This window comes from Vulpes lagopus, chromosome X, assembly GCF_018345385.1.
Source record: "Vulpes lagopus strain Blue_001 chromosome X, ASM1834538v1, whole genome shotgun sequence".
Lineage (NCBI taxonomy): Eukaryota > Metazoa > Chordata > Mammalia > Carnivora > Canidae > Vulpes > Vulpes lagopus.
In genome coordinates this window covers 44835770-44849093 of record NC_054848.1, presented here as the reverse complement: position 1 = coordinate 44849093, position 13324 = coordinate 44835770, and the positions used below count along the sequence as shown (strand labels likewise).

Genomic DNA, 13324 nt, shown 5'->3' with positions numbered 1-13324 from the left:
TAAATAAATAAAATCTTTAAAAAATAATAAAACAGTTGACAATTTTATTTTCACATTTCACAATACAAATGAAAATTGCCTTTTTTTTGTCCCACTACTCTCCTGTAAAAACTATTCTTTCTTTGATAGGAAGGGGGAGCAAGTCTTCCTTGTTATGCTTTTAGAAAACACCCAGAGTCACTGCACCATGATCTCCTGGTGAAGTAGAACAAGTAATATAAAATGAATATAAAGAGGTTCCTGTCTCTCCTTATCCATCTGGTCGAGTCATTCCTGTCTGAGTGGGCACCATCATGGGACGGGCAGGAGGTCTCATCACTGGGGGCCCAGGCATCACTGGCATGTGGCCTCCCATAGGTGGCCTCATTCCAGGAGCAGGTCCCACTGGCATCATCCCAGGAGGAGGAAAGCCCATCATTGGCATCATGGGAGGGCCCCCCCATATGGGGCACTGGCATCATACCAGGGCGAGGAGGACCCGGGAGACTGGAGGGGGGGGTGGGATCATTCCCCCTGCAGGAGGAGGAGCAGAGAATGGAGTAGGAGGTATCTTTCTTTCCTTGTTGAAATGCAGCTGTTGTTTTGTCGATCAGGCTCTGAGCCTACTCTTCCATCCATTTCTGATAGTAGTCTTTCACATTCTCTTTGTGTTTCCTACCACTGCAGTGTGTTTTTCTCACAGATGGAGAGTCATGGGTGAGGTATGTGTCGCAGTAGTCACAATAAAACTGAGACATGTTGCTCTGCAGGCCGTTGGCCACTCCGTCAAGAAATACAAATTAAAACCATGACAAGATATCACCTCACACCTCTCAGAATGGGTAAACAAGAAGAACAAGAAACAAGAAGTGTTGGTGAGGATGTGGAGAAAGGGGAACACTTGTGCACTATTGGTGAGAATGCAAACTGTTGCAGACAATCAGGAAAACAGTATGGAGGTTCCTCAAAAAGTTAAAAAGTTGGGATATAGCAATTACACTACTAGGTATTTACTGAAAGGATACAACAATACAGTTTTGAGGAGGTACTTGAATTCACGTTTATAGCAGCATTGCCAACCATAGCCAAACTATTATGGAAAGAGCCCAAATGTCCACCGACTGAGGAATGGATAAAAAAGGTGGTAATATATACAATGGAATATTACTCAGCCACCAAAATGAATGAGATCTTGCCCTATGCCATGATGTGGATGGAACTAGAGTATATTATGCTAAGTGAAACAAGTCAGTCTGAGAATCACAAATACCATATGATTTCACTCATATTGTAATTTTAGAAACAAAACAAATGAACATATGGGAAGGGAGCAAAAAGAGAGGGAAAGAAAGCATAAAAGTCTCTTAACTATTGAGAACAACAGGGTTGATGCAAGGAGGTAGGTGGGGTATGGGCCAAATGTGTGTGATGGGAATTAAGGAGGGCAGCTGTTATGATTAATGATGGGGTAACAGAGGACTAGCTGAGGACAAAGCAAAAGCCCAGGGCAGCACACTGACAAGTCCTTGAAACAGGCAGGGGCGGTGGGGGGGCGGGCAGCCTGGGTGGCTCAGCAGTTTAGCACCTGCCTTTGGCCCAGGGCGTGATCCTGGAGACTCGGGATCGAGTCCCACGTCGGGTTCCCTGCATGGAGCCTGCTTCTCCCTCTGCCTGTGTCTCTGCTTCTCTCTCTCATGAATAAATAAATAAAATCTAAAAAAAAAAAAAAGAAACAGGCAGGGGGACATTCCTCTCTGAACTCAAATACCTCCATGTTAATACTTTGTTAAGGACAAAAGGCAATCTTATCTAGGAGTCTGCTTTAACATATAAAATTTCCTTTAGAAATTTCCTTTCTCCCTAAACCCCAAGGCACGGGTCGGTGATCATCCCCCAAGCACAGGGCCCACCGATATACATCTGAAGGGTCTCATGACTCAGGTTATATTAGATGGTAATAAATGACCTTTTCCCAACCATAGCTAGCCCCCTCAAGGTCCTGGAAACCTTGCTTCCAAAATTCCTTGGAGAATACACTATCCTAAATGTTGTGCCCAAGACTGTGAATCCAAGAAACCACCAAGGAGCCGACACCAATGCAAACACACGAGGGTTTATTTACAAGCTCGAGCTTGGGTCCAAGTATACCCGACACAGCAGAGCAGGTACCTGGACCCTGAGGTGGGTTTCAGCTTAGTTTTATGGGCTGGTCTAGGGGACCTCCAGAGGGGGTGGAGGAATTTCTCAAGTTCTATTTACATTCTGATATGGGGCTTTCAAGGGCATTGAGCTCTGTTCTCATTCTGATATGGGACTTTCTGCCACTGGCTTGGGCTCTGTTCTCATTCTAATATGGGGCTTTCTAGGGTGTTAAGCTGTAAACTTTTTTTTTTCCTGTAACTGAAGTAATGTAAATTTCAGCTCTTATTCACAGGGGCCCGGGATGGCTGTACTTGTGCTAACACTGAACTTAAAGTGGAATGGCCTTAATTTTCTCCGCCTCCACACTAAACCCCTCCCAACTCCCAGGTATATACTTAGTCATCCCTCACAGGCCCCAGGCAGTCGCTCTTCCTGCCCACGGGTCCTGTCCCTGTGCTTTAAAAAAAAAAACACCATTTTGCACCAAAGACATCTCAAGAATTCTTTCTTGGTTGGCAGCTCTGGACCTCACCCCACCAAACCTCACTTATATTCCAAAACTTCATCAATGAACACTGTGCATTATATGGAAGTGATGAATTCTACTCCTGAAACCAATATTACACTATATGCTAACTAGTATTTAAATAAAAATTTGAAAAAAAGCATACTACATCCATCTTTCACAGAAAAAATAAATAAAAAATAAAAATAAAAACAAAATGACACCAAAAAATTAACCAAGGAAGCTGATGACAGAACAGAAGGCTAGCTGAGGACAAAGCACAAGCTGACCCCCCACAAATGACCCCTCCCCCAGGTGAGATATTTGTGACATTCCTCACTGCCCTAAAGCTAAGGAAAGGAAGAAGATAGTTAACTTATAGATTACAATACATGAGTATTGTGCAATACATGAGTCTCCCTCAGTTTACAAATACCTTAGTAATTTACTAGAACAAAGCATTCTTATCAATAACCTAGCTTCCAGAAAGAAATGTAGATACAATTAAATGCCCTTATAACCTGCAGACCATTGACAGATACTTGAAGAAGATAGGCTGTTTTATTCCTCCAGGAAGCTCCCAACTACCGTAATTTTAATGCCTTGCTAGAAGGAAAATCAACCTTGACAATTTCAAGGCCTCCAGTATCCTGTGAGTCTACCCAAACATATGAAAATGCTTTTGAAACCTCCCTTTTCCTTACCTCCTCCAACTGTTAAGTGTATAGTCAACTACCCCTCACAACTTGGGGCTGCAGCTTTTTCTGCCCAAGGGACCTGTCCTTTTGCTTTAATAAAATCACCATTTTGCACCAAAGACATCGCAAGAATTCTTTCTTGGTCATTGGCTCCAGACTTCACCCTACTAAACTTCACCTACATTCCAAAACTACATCAGAGGTAATAGACTTTACACTGAAAATCATAACACTGATTAAATTAAAGGGACTAATGTGTTGACCTTGAATAAGATGCTATCTTCTTTTATTGTTATATCCTTAATAAAATGGAATTAACTGAATGGATATATTTTTAATGAAATGGGGCCATTCAGATTACTGCTGACCCTTGAACAACATGGTTTGTTGAACTATGTGGGCCTGTGGTCCCTAGGTGGCTGGGCGGTTTACAGCCTGCCTTTGGCCCAGGGTGTGACTCTGGAGTCCCGGGATCGAGTCCCACATTGGGCTTCCTGTATGGAGCCTGCTTCTCCCTCTGCCTGTGTCTTTGCCTCTCTCTCTCTCTGTTTCTCTCATGAATGGATGCATAGTCTTAAAAAAAAAGAACTATGTGGGCCTACTTATACAGATTTTTTTTATAATAAAGTACTGTAAATGTACTTTCTTTTATGATTTAATAACATTTTCTTTTTTTGTTTTATATTATAAACCTTTTATTTTTTATTCATTTTTTAAAAATTTTTATTGGAGTTCGATTTGCCAACATATAGCATAACTACCCAGAGCTCATCCTGTCAAGTGCCCCCCTCAGTGCCCATTACCCAGTCACCCCATCCCCCCGCCCACCTCCTTTTCCACCACCCCTTGTTCGTTTCCTAGAGTTAGGAGTCTCTCATGTTCTGTCACCGTCACTGATGTTTCCCACTCATTTTCTCTCCTTTACCCTTTATTCCCCTTCACTATTTTTTATATTCCCCAAATGAATGAGACCATATAATAATGTTTGTCCTCCGATTAACATTTTCTTTTCTGTAGATTACTTTATCCTAAGAATACAGTATATAAACTATGTGTTGACTTTTAATTTTTTAAGATTTTATTTATGTATTCATGAGAGACACAGAAAGAGAGGCAGAGTTGGAGAAGCAGCCTCCCTGCGGGGAGCCTAATGTGAGACTCATCCCAGGACCCCGGAAACATGACCTGAGCTGAAGGCAGGAGATCAACCATTGAGTCATCCAGGTGCCCTGTGTTAACATTTTATGTCATTGGTTAGGATTCTGGTCAGAAGTAGCCTATTAATAGCTACATTTTTGAAATCACAAAGGATCTAGATATAAACTTGTGGAATTGTCATATTTAGCAAGGTTGCTAGAAGGAATATCAATGTACACATATATTTGTGTATACCAGCTCAATCAGAATATAAAATTTCAAAGTGATATAATTTTCAATATCATTAAGTATTGATAATAACTTTAATAAAAGATTTATAAGATTCTTTGCAGATAGTTCAAAACTTTATTAAGAGAATTTTAAGAGTCAAATATCTGCCATCAGAACAGTTTGATAGTTCCAGCTTGTTTTTGTTTACACCTGTGATTGCCCTTCACCTGTAAGACAAAATAACAGTTGGGAACATTACTTAGTAGAATTTTATTTAGATGACATTAACGGTACACAAGGGACCACACTTTTTGTTTTATAAGATACACTTCCAAACATATTTTACTAATGTATTTTAAACACACCACTCTTTCTATTGGTATAAGGAAACAAAAAGGCTGTTCATGTTCAGAACATATTAAATGAAATGAACCTATTAAAAAGTAGCTACAAATGAAAGCAAAAATTCTGTGTGCTTTTTACTAAAAATCCAAGTAACACATAAAAGCACCTTGAACCAAATAAAGTTTCTAAATCAGTATTATTTCAATAAAAGAACATGAAAAAATATTCTGAACATAGGATATTAAAACAGTAATGTCACACTTGTTACTGCTTGAGTAAATAGAAATTCCAGTACTACAACTCTTTTTTCTCTATTATGTAGAAGTCCAAAAATGTTTCCTTGGTTTACTTTAGTTCTAATGTGATTGGTTAAGTAGGATAACCATTTGTCCCCATTTCAACCTGTAGTCCTAGTGTGATTACGAATAATGTCATTTTTCACACTTGACAGTGTTGAGTTTGTATAATAAATTATATAGGGAAGCCTGGGTGGCTCAGCTGTTGAGCATCTGCCTTTGGCTCAGGGTGTGATCCTGGAGTCCCAGGATTGAGTCCCACACTGGGCTCCCTGCATGGAGCCTGCCTCTCCCTTTGCCTATGTCTCTGCCTCTCTCTCTGTGTCTCTCGTGAATAAATAAATAAAATCTTAAAAAAAGAAAGAAAGAAAGAAGCTTTGAGACTAGCTTAAAGCTAGTGAGACTACATAATTTTTTATAAAAGAAAGAAATGAAGGCAGAGACTCAAAGGTAGTGAGACTATATAATTTTTTATATATATATATTTTTAATTTATTCACGAGAGACACAGAGAGAGAGAGAGAGAGAGAGAGAGAGAGAGACAGAGAGAGAGACAGAGAGAGAGAGAGGCAGAGACACAGCAGAGGGAGAAGCATGCTCCATGCAGAAAGCCTGATGTGGGACTCGATCCCAGGACTCCAGGATCATGCCCTGGGCCGGAAGGCAGGTGCTAAAACCGCTGAGCTACCCAGGGATCTCCTCTGCCTTCATTTCTGACATGAAAATGTGAAGCTCATATATATTGTGACTTAGAGCATGGTAAAAAAAAAAAAGGAAGAAATGAATAGAGACAGGGAGGGAGAAGAAATGGGAAATAGAGAGGAATAAAAAGATACCTCGAAAAAAAAAATAAAAAAAATAAAAAGATACCTCGAAAAGTCAGATATTTATTTCTAAAAATAGGTGCTTTTTGGGGGGGATGGCTGGGTCATTCAGTGGTTGAGCATCTGCCTTTGGCTCAGGGCGTGATCCTGATCTGGGGATCGAGTCCAGAATTGGGTTCCCTGCAAAGAGCCTGAGTCTCCCTCTGCCTTTGTCTCTACCTCTCTCTGGGTCTTCCATGAATAAATAAAATCTTAAAAAAAATAAATAAAATCTTAAAAAAAACAGAGCTTTATTATTTTTTTTTTAAAAAAAGAGATTTTGTTTATTCGAGAGAGTGTGAGCCAGAGAAAAGAAGCAGAGGGAGGGGCAGAGGAGAAGCAAACTCCCCACTGAGCAGGGAGTGTGACATGGGGCTCCATCCCAGTATTCCAGGATCACCACCAGAGAGAAAGGAAGATGCTTAACTAAGCCAGCCAGGTGCCCCTAAAAGTAAGCGCTTTTGAAAAATCTTTATTAAGAATAATTCACAAATATAATTGTGTATGTGTAAAGTGTACAACACAATGATTTGTTCAATATTTACACGGTGCAGTGACTACCAGATAAATATAAGTAATTAATGAATCCATCACCTCCCGTAATTCACTAATTATGGGTGATTAAGGGTGAGATTTTGAATTAAGGGGTTCTCTAAGAGTCACACAAATTATGTTCAGCTGCTACTAGAACTTACTTCACTACCTCAGCATATTTTATACAAACTGGTATTTATTCCAAATCATTTTGTATTTGTTAAAAGGCAGAAAGTATTAAAGGGGGGGAGGGGCAAGATGGCGGAGGAGTAGGGTCTCCAGGTCACCTGTCCTCAGCAAATTACCTAGAAAACCATCCAATCATCCTGAAAATCTACGAATTCGGCCTGAGATTTAAAGAGAGAGGGATCCCTGGGTGGCGCAGCGGTTTGGCGCCTGCCTTTGGCCCGGGGCGCGATCCTGGAGACCCGGGATCGAATCCCACATCAGGCTCCCGGTGCATGGAGCCTGCTTCTCCCTCCGCCTGTGTCTCTGCCTCTCTCTCTCTCTCTGTGACTATCATAAATAAATAAGAAAATTTAAAAAAAAAAAAAAAAAAAAGAGAGACCAGCTGGAACGCTACAGTGAGAAGAGTTCGCGCTTCTATCAAGGTAGGAAGACGGGGAAAAAGAAATAAAGAAACAAAAGGCCTCCAAGGGGGAGGGGCCCCGCGAGGAGCCGGGCTGAGGCCGGGGCGAGTGTCCCCAGGACAGGAGAGCCCCGTCCCGGAGGAGCAGGAGCTGCACCAACCTTCCCCGCGGAAAGGGGCCCGCAGGGAGGTGGAGCAGGATCCCCAGAAAGGCGGGGACGCCCTCGGGCTCCCTGGGACAGTAACAGAGGAACTGCGCCCCGGGAGATGCGCCGAGCTCCCTAAGGGCTGCAGCGCTCGGCGGGACCCGGAGCAGCTCGGAGGGGCTCGGGCGGCGGCTCCGCGGAGGGGGCTGCGGGGCTGCGGGGCTGCGGGGCTCCGGGAACAGCTCAGCGGCGGCGGCTCCGGCAGAGGAAGAAGCTCCGCGCGGAGGGGGCTGCGCGGCTCCGGGAACAGCTCGGAGAGGCTCGGGCGGCGGCTCCGCGGAGGGGGCTGCACCGCCGGGAGCGCGAATCCAACAGCGCAGGCCCCGGAGCACAGGGCGCCGGGACACAGCCCAGGATCCGGCCTCCCCCGGGACAGGCAGAGGCCGGGAGGGCCCAGGACAGCAAGGACGCTCCTGCCTGGAACTGAGCAGATCAGCGGCCCCGCCCCGGAGCCCCCAGGCCCTGCAGAAGGAGAGCCCCGGAGCTACTGCGGGGGCTGGATCCAGGGTCCCAGAGCTTCCCCCGCCACTGTGGGTTCCTCCCGGGGCCTCACGGGGTCAACAACCCCCACTGAGCCCTGCACCAGGCAGGGGCAGAGCAGCTCCCCCAAGTGCCAACACCTGAGAATCAGCACAGCAGGCCCCTCCCCCAGAAGACCAGCGAGACGGACCAGTTCCAAGGGAAGTCAAGGGACTTAAACTACACAGAATCGGAAGATACTCCCCCGTGGTTTTTTTTTGTTTTTTGTTTTTTTGTTTTTGTTTTTGTTTTTTTTTTGTTTTTTTTTTGTTTGTTTGTTTTGTTTTGTGCTTTTTTTTCTCTCTTTCTTCTTGATTTCTGATTGCTTCCCCCACCCCCCCTTTTTTCTTTTTTCTCCTTTCTTTCTTTTTCTTTCTTTTTCTTCTCTTTTTCCCCTATTTTTTTCTTCTTTCTCTTTTTTCTTTTTCTCTTTTCTTTCCTTCTCTCTCTCTTTTTCTCCTTTTCCCAATACAACTTGTTTTTGGCCACTCTGCACTGAGCAAAATGACTAGAAGGAAAACCCCTCAAAAAAAAGAATCAGAAACAGCCCACTCTCCCACAGAGTTACAAAATATGGATTACAATTCAATGTCAGAAAGCCAATTCAGAAGCACTATTTTACAGCTACTGGTGGCTCTAAAAAAACCATAAAGGACTCAAGAGACTTCATGACTGCAGAATTTAGATCTAATCAGGCAGAAATTAAAAATCAATTAAATGAGATGCAATCCAAGCTAGAAGTCCTAACGACGAGGCTTGACGAGGTGGAAGAACGAGTGAGTGACATAGAAGACAAGTTGATGGCAAAGAGGGAAACTGAGGAAAAAAGAGACAGGCAATTAAAAGACCATGAGGATAGATTAAGGGAAATAAATGACAGCCTGAGGAAGAAAAACCTACGTTTAATTGGGGTTCCCGAGGGCGCGGAAAGGGACAGAGGGCCAGAATATGTATTTGAACAAATCCTAGCTGAAAACTTTCCGAATCTGGGAAGGGAAACAGGCATTCAGATCCAGGAAATAGAGAGATCCCCCCCTAAAATCAACAAAAACCGTTCAACACCTCGACATTTAATAGTGAAGCTTGCAAATTCCAAAGATAAGGAGAAGATCCTTAAAGCAGCAAGAGAAAAAAAGTCCCTGACTTTTATGGGGAGGAATATTAGGGTAACAGCAGACCTCTCCACAGAGACCTGGCAGGCCAGAAAGGGCTGGCAGGATATATTCAGGGTCCTAAATGAAAAGAACATGCAACCAAGAATACTTTATCCAGCAAGGCTTTCATTCAAAATGGAAGGAGAGATAAAGAGCTTCCAAGACAGGCAGGAACTGAAAGAATATGTAACCTCCAAACCAACTCTGCAAGAAATTTTAAGGGGGACTCTTAAAATTCCCCTTTAAGAAGAAGTTCAGTGGAACAATCCACAAAAACAAGGACTGAATAGATATGATGACACTAAACTCATATCTATCAATAGTAACTCTGAATGTGAACGGGCTTAATGACCCCATCAAAAGGCGCAGGGTTTCAGACTGGATAAAAAAGCAGGACCCATCTATTTGCTGTCTACAAGAGACTCATTTTAGACAGAAGGACACCTACAACCTGAAAATAAAAGGTTGGAGAACCATTTACCATTCAAATGGTCCTCAAAAGAAAGCAGGGGTTGCCATCCTTATATCAGATAAATTAAAATTTACCCCGAAGACTATAGTGAGAGATGAAGAGGGACACTATCTCATACTCAAAGGATCTATCCAACAAGAGGACTTAACAATCCTCAATATATATGCCCCGAATGTGGCAGCTGCCAAATATTTAAACCAATTAATAACCAAACTCAAGAAATACCTTGATAATAATACACTTATACTTGGTGACTTCAATCTAGCTCTTTCTACCCTGGATAGGTCTTCTAAGCACAATATCTCCAAAGAAACGAGAGCTTTAAATGATACACTGGACCAGATGGATTTCACAGATATCTACAGAACTTTACATCCAAACTCAACTGAATACACATTCTTCTCAAGTGCACATGGAACTTTCTCCAGAATAGACCACATACTGGGTCACAAATCGGGTCTGAACCGATACCAAAAGATCGGGATAGTCCCCTGTATATTCTCAGACCATAATGCCTTGAAATTAGAACTTAATCACAACAAGAAATATGGAAGGACCACAAACACGTGGAGGTTAAGGACCATCCTGCTAAAAGATGAAAAGGTCAACAGGAAATTAAGGAAGAATTAAAAAGATTCATGGAAACTAATGAAAATGAAGATACAACCGTTCAAAATCTTTGGGATGCAGCAAAAGCAGTCCTGAGGGGGAAATACATCGCAATACAAGCATACATTCAAAAACTGGAAAGATCTCAAATTCAAAAGCTCACCTTACACATAAAGGAACTAGAGAAAAAGCAACAAATAGACCCCACCCCCAGCAGAAGAAGAGAGTTAATTAAAATTCGAGCAGAACTCAATGATATCGAGACCAAAAGAACTGTGGAACAGATCAACAGAACCAGGAGTTGGTTCTTTGAAAGAATTAATAAGATAGATAAACCATTAGCCAACCTTATTAAAAAGAAGAGAGAGAAGACTCAAATTAACAAAATCATGAATGAGAAAGGGGACATCACTACCAACACCAAGGAAATACAAACGATTTTAAAAACATATTTTGAACAGCTGTATGCCAATAAATTAGGAAATCTAGAAGAAATGGACGCATTCCTGGAAAGCCACAAACTACCAAAACTGGAGCAGGAAGAAATAGAAAACCTGAACAGGCCAATAACCAGGGAGGAAATTGAAGCAGTCATCAAAAACCTCCCAAGACACAAGAGTCCAGGGCCAGATGGCTTCCCAGGGGAATTCTATCAAACGTTTAAAGAAGAAATCATACCTATTCTACTAAAGCTGTTTGGAAAGATAGAAAGAGATGGAGTACTTCCAAATTCGTTCTATGAGGCCAGCATCACCTTAATTCCGAAACCAGACAAAGACCCCACCAAAAAGGAGAATTACAGACCAATATCCCTGATGAACATGGATGCAAAAATTCTCAACAAGATACTAGCCAATAGGATCCAACAACACATTAAGAAAATTATTCACCATGACCAAGTAGGATTTATCCCTGGGACACAAGGCTGGTTCAACACTCGTAAAACCATCAATGTGATTCATCATATCAGCAAGAGAAAAACCAAGAACCATATGATCCTCTCATTAGATGCAGAGAAAGCATTTGACAAAATACAGCATCCATTCCTGATCAAAACCCTTCAGAGTGTTGGGATAGAGGGAACTTTCCTCGACATCTTAAAAGCCATCTACGAAAAGCCCACAGCAAATATCATTCTCAATGGGGAAGCACTGGGAGCCTTTCCCCTAAGATCAGGAACAAGACAGGGATGTCCACTCTCACCACTGCTGTTCAACATAGTTCTGGAAGTCCTCGCCTCAGCAATCAGACAACAAAAAGACATTAAAGGCATTCAAATTGGCAAAGAAGAAGTCAAACTCTCCCTCTTCGCCGATGACATGATACTCTACATAGAAAACCCAAAAGCCTCCACCCCAAGATTGCTAGAACTCATACAGCAATTTGGTAGCGTGCCAGGATACAAAATCAATGCCCAGAAATCAATGGCATTTCTATACACTAACAATGAGACTGAAGAAAGAGAAATTAAGGAGTCAATCCCATTTACAATTGCACCCAAAAGCATAAGATACCTAGGAATAAACCTAACCAAAGAGGTAAAAGATCTATACCCTAAAAACTATAGAACACTTCTGAAAGAAATTGAGGAAGACACAAAGAGATGGAAAAATATTCCATGCTCATGGATTGGCAGAATTAATATTGTAAAAATGTCAATGTTACCCAGGGCAATTTATACGTTTAATGCAATCCCTATCAAAATACCATGGACTTTCTTCAGAGAGTTAGAACAAATCATTTTAAGATTTGTGTGGAATCAGAAAAGACCCCGAATAGCCAGGGGAATTTTAAAAAAGAAAACCTTAGCTGGGGGCATCACAATGCCAGATTTCAGGTTGTATTACAAAGCTGTGGTCATCAAGACAGTGTGGTACTGGCACAAAAACAGACACATAGATCAATGGAACAGAATAGAGAACCCAGAAGTGGACCCTGAAATGTACGGCCATCTAATATTCGATAAAGGAGGAAAGACTATCCATTGGAAGAAAGACAGTCTCTTCAATAAATGGTGCTGGGAAAATTGGACATCCACATGCAGAAGAATGAAACTGGACCACTCTCTTTCACCATACACAAAGATAAACTCAAAATGGATGAGAGATCTAAATGTGAGAAAAGATTCCATCAAAATCCTAGAGGAGAACACAGGCAACACCCTTTTTGAACTTGGCCACAGTAATTTCTTGCAAGATACATCCACGAAGGCAAAAGAAACAAAAGCAAAAATGAACTACTGGGACTTCATCAAGATAAGAAGCTTTTGCACAGCAAAGGATACAGTCAACAAAACTAAAAGACAACCTACAGAATGGGAGAAGATATTTGCAAATGACATATCAGATAAAGGGCTAGTTTCCAAAATCTATAAAGAACTTATTAAACTCAACACCAAAGAAACAAACAATCCAATCATGAAATGGGCAAAAGACATGAAGAGAAATCTCACAGAGGAAGACATGGCCATGGCCAACATGCACATGAGAAAATGCTCTGCATCACTTGCCATCAGGGAAATACAAATCAAAACCACAATGAGATACCACCTCACACCAGTGGGAATGGGGAAAATTAACAAGGCAGGAAACAACAAATTTTGGAGAGGATGCGGAGAAAAGGGAACCCTCTTACACTGTTGGTGGGAATGTGAACTGGTGCAGCCACTCTGGAAAACTGTGTGGAGGTTCCTCAAAGAGTTAAAAATAGACCTGCCCTACGACCCAGCAATTCCACTGTTGGGGATTTACCCCAAAGATTCAGATGCAATGAAACGTCGGGACACCTGCACCCCGATGTTTCTATCAGCAATGGCCACAATAGCCAAACTGTGGAAGGAGCCTCGGTGTCCATCGAAAGATGAATGGATAAAGAAGATGTGGTTTATGTATACAATGGAATATTACTCAGCAATTAGAAACGACAAATACCCACCATTTGCTTCAACGTGGATGGAACTGGAGGGTATTATGCTGAGTGAAATAAGTCAATCGGAGAAGGACAAACAGTGTATGTTCTCATTCATTTGGGGAATATGAATAATAG

At 42.1% G+C, this 13324-nt stretch overlaps 1 pseudogene; it reads right to left on the bottom strand.

Annotated features, from left to right (window-relative positions):
- Positions 1 to 250: 250 nt before the first annotated feature.
- On the bottom strand, positions 251 to 737 carry LOC121482511 (annotated as a pseudogene).
- Between the last annotated feature and the right edge of the window lie 12587 nt (positions 738 to 13324).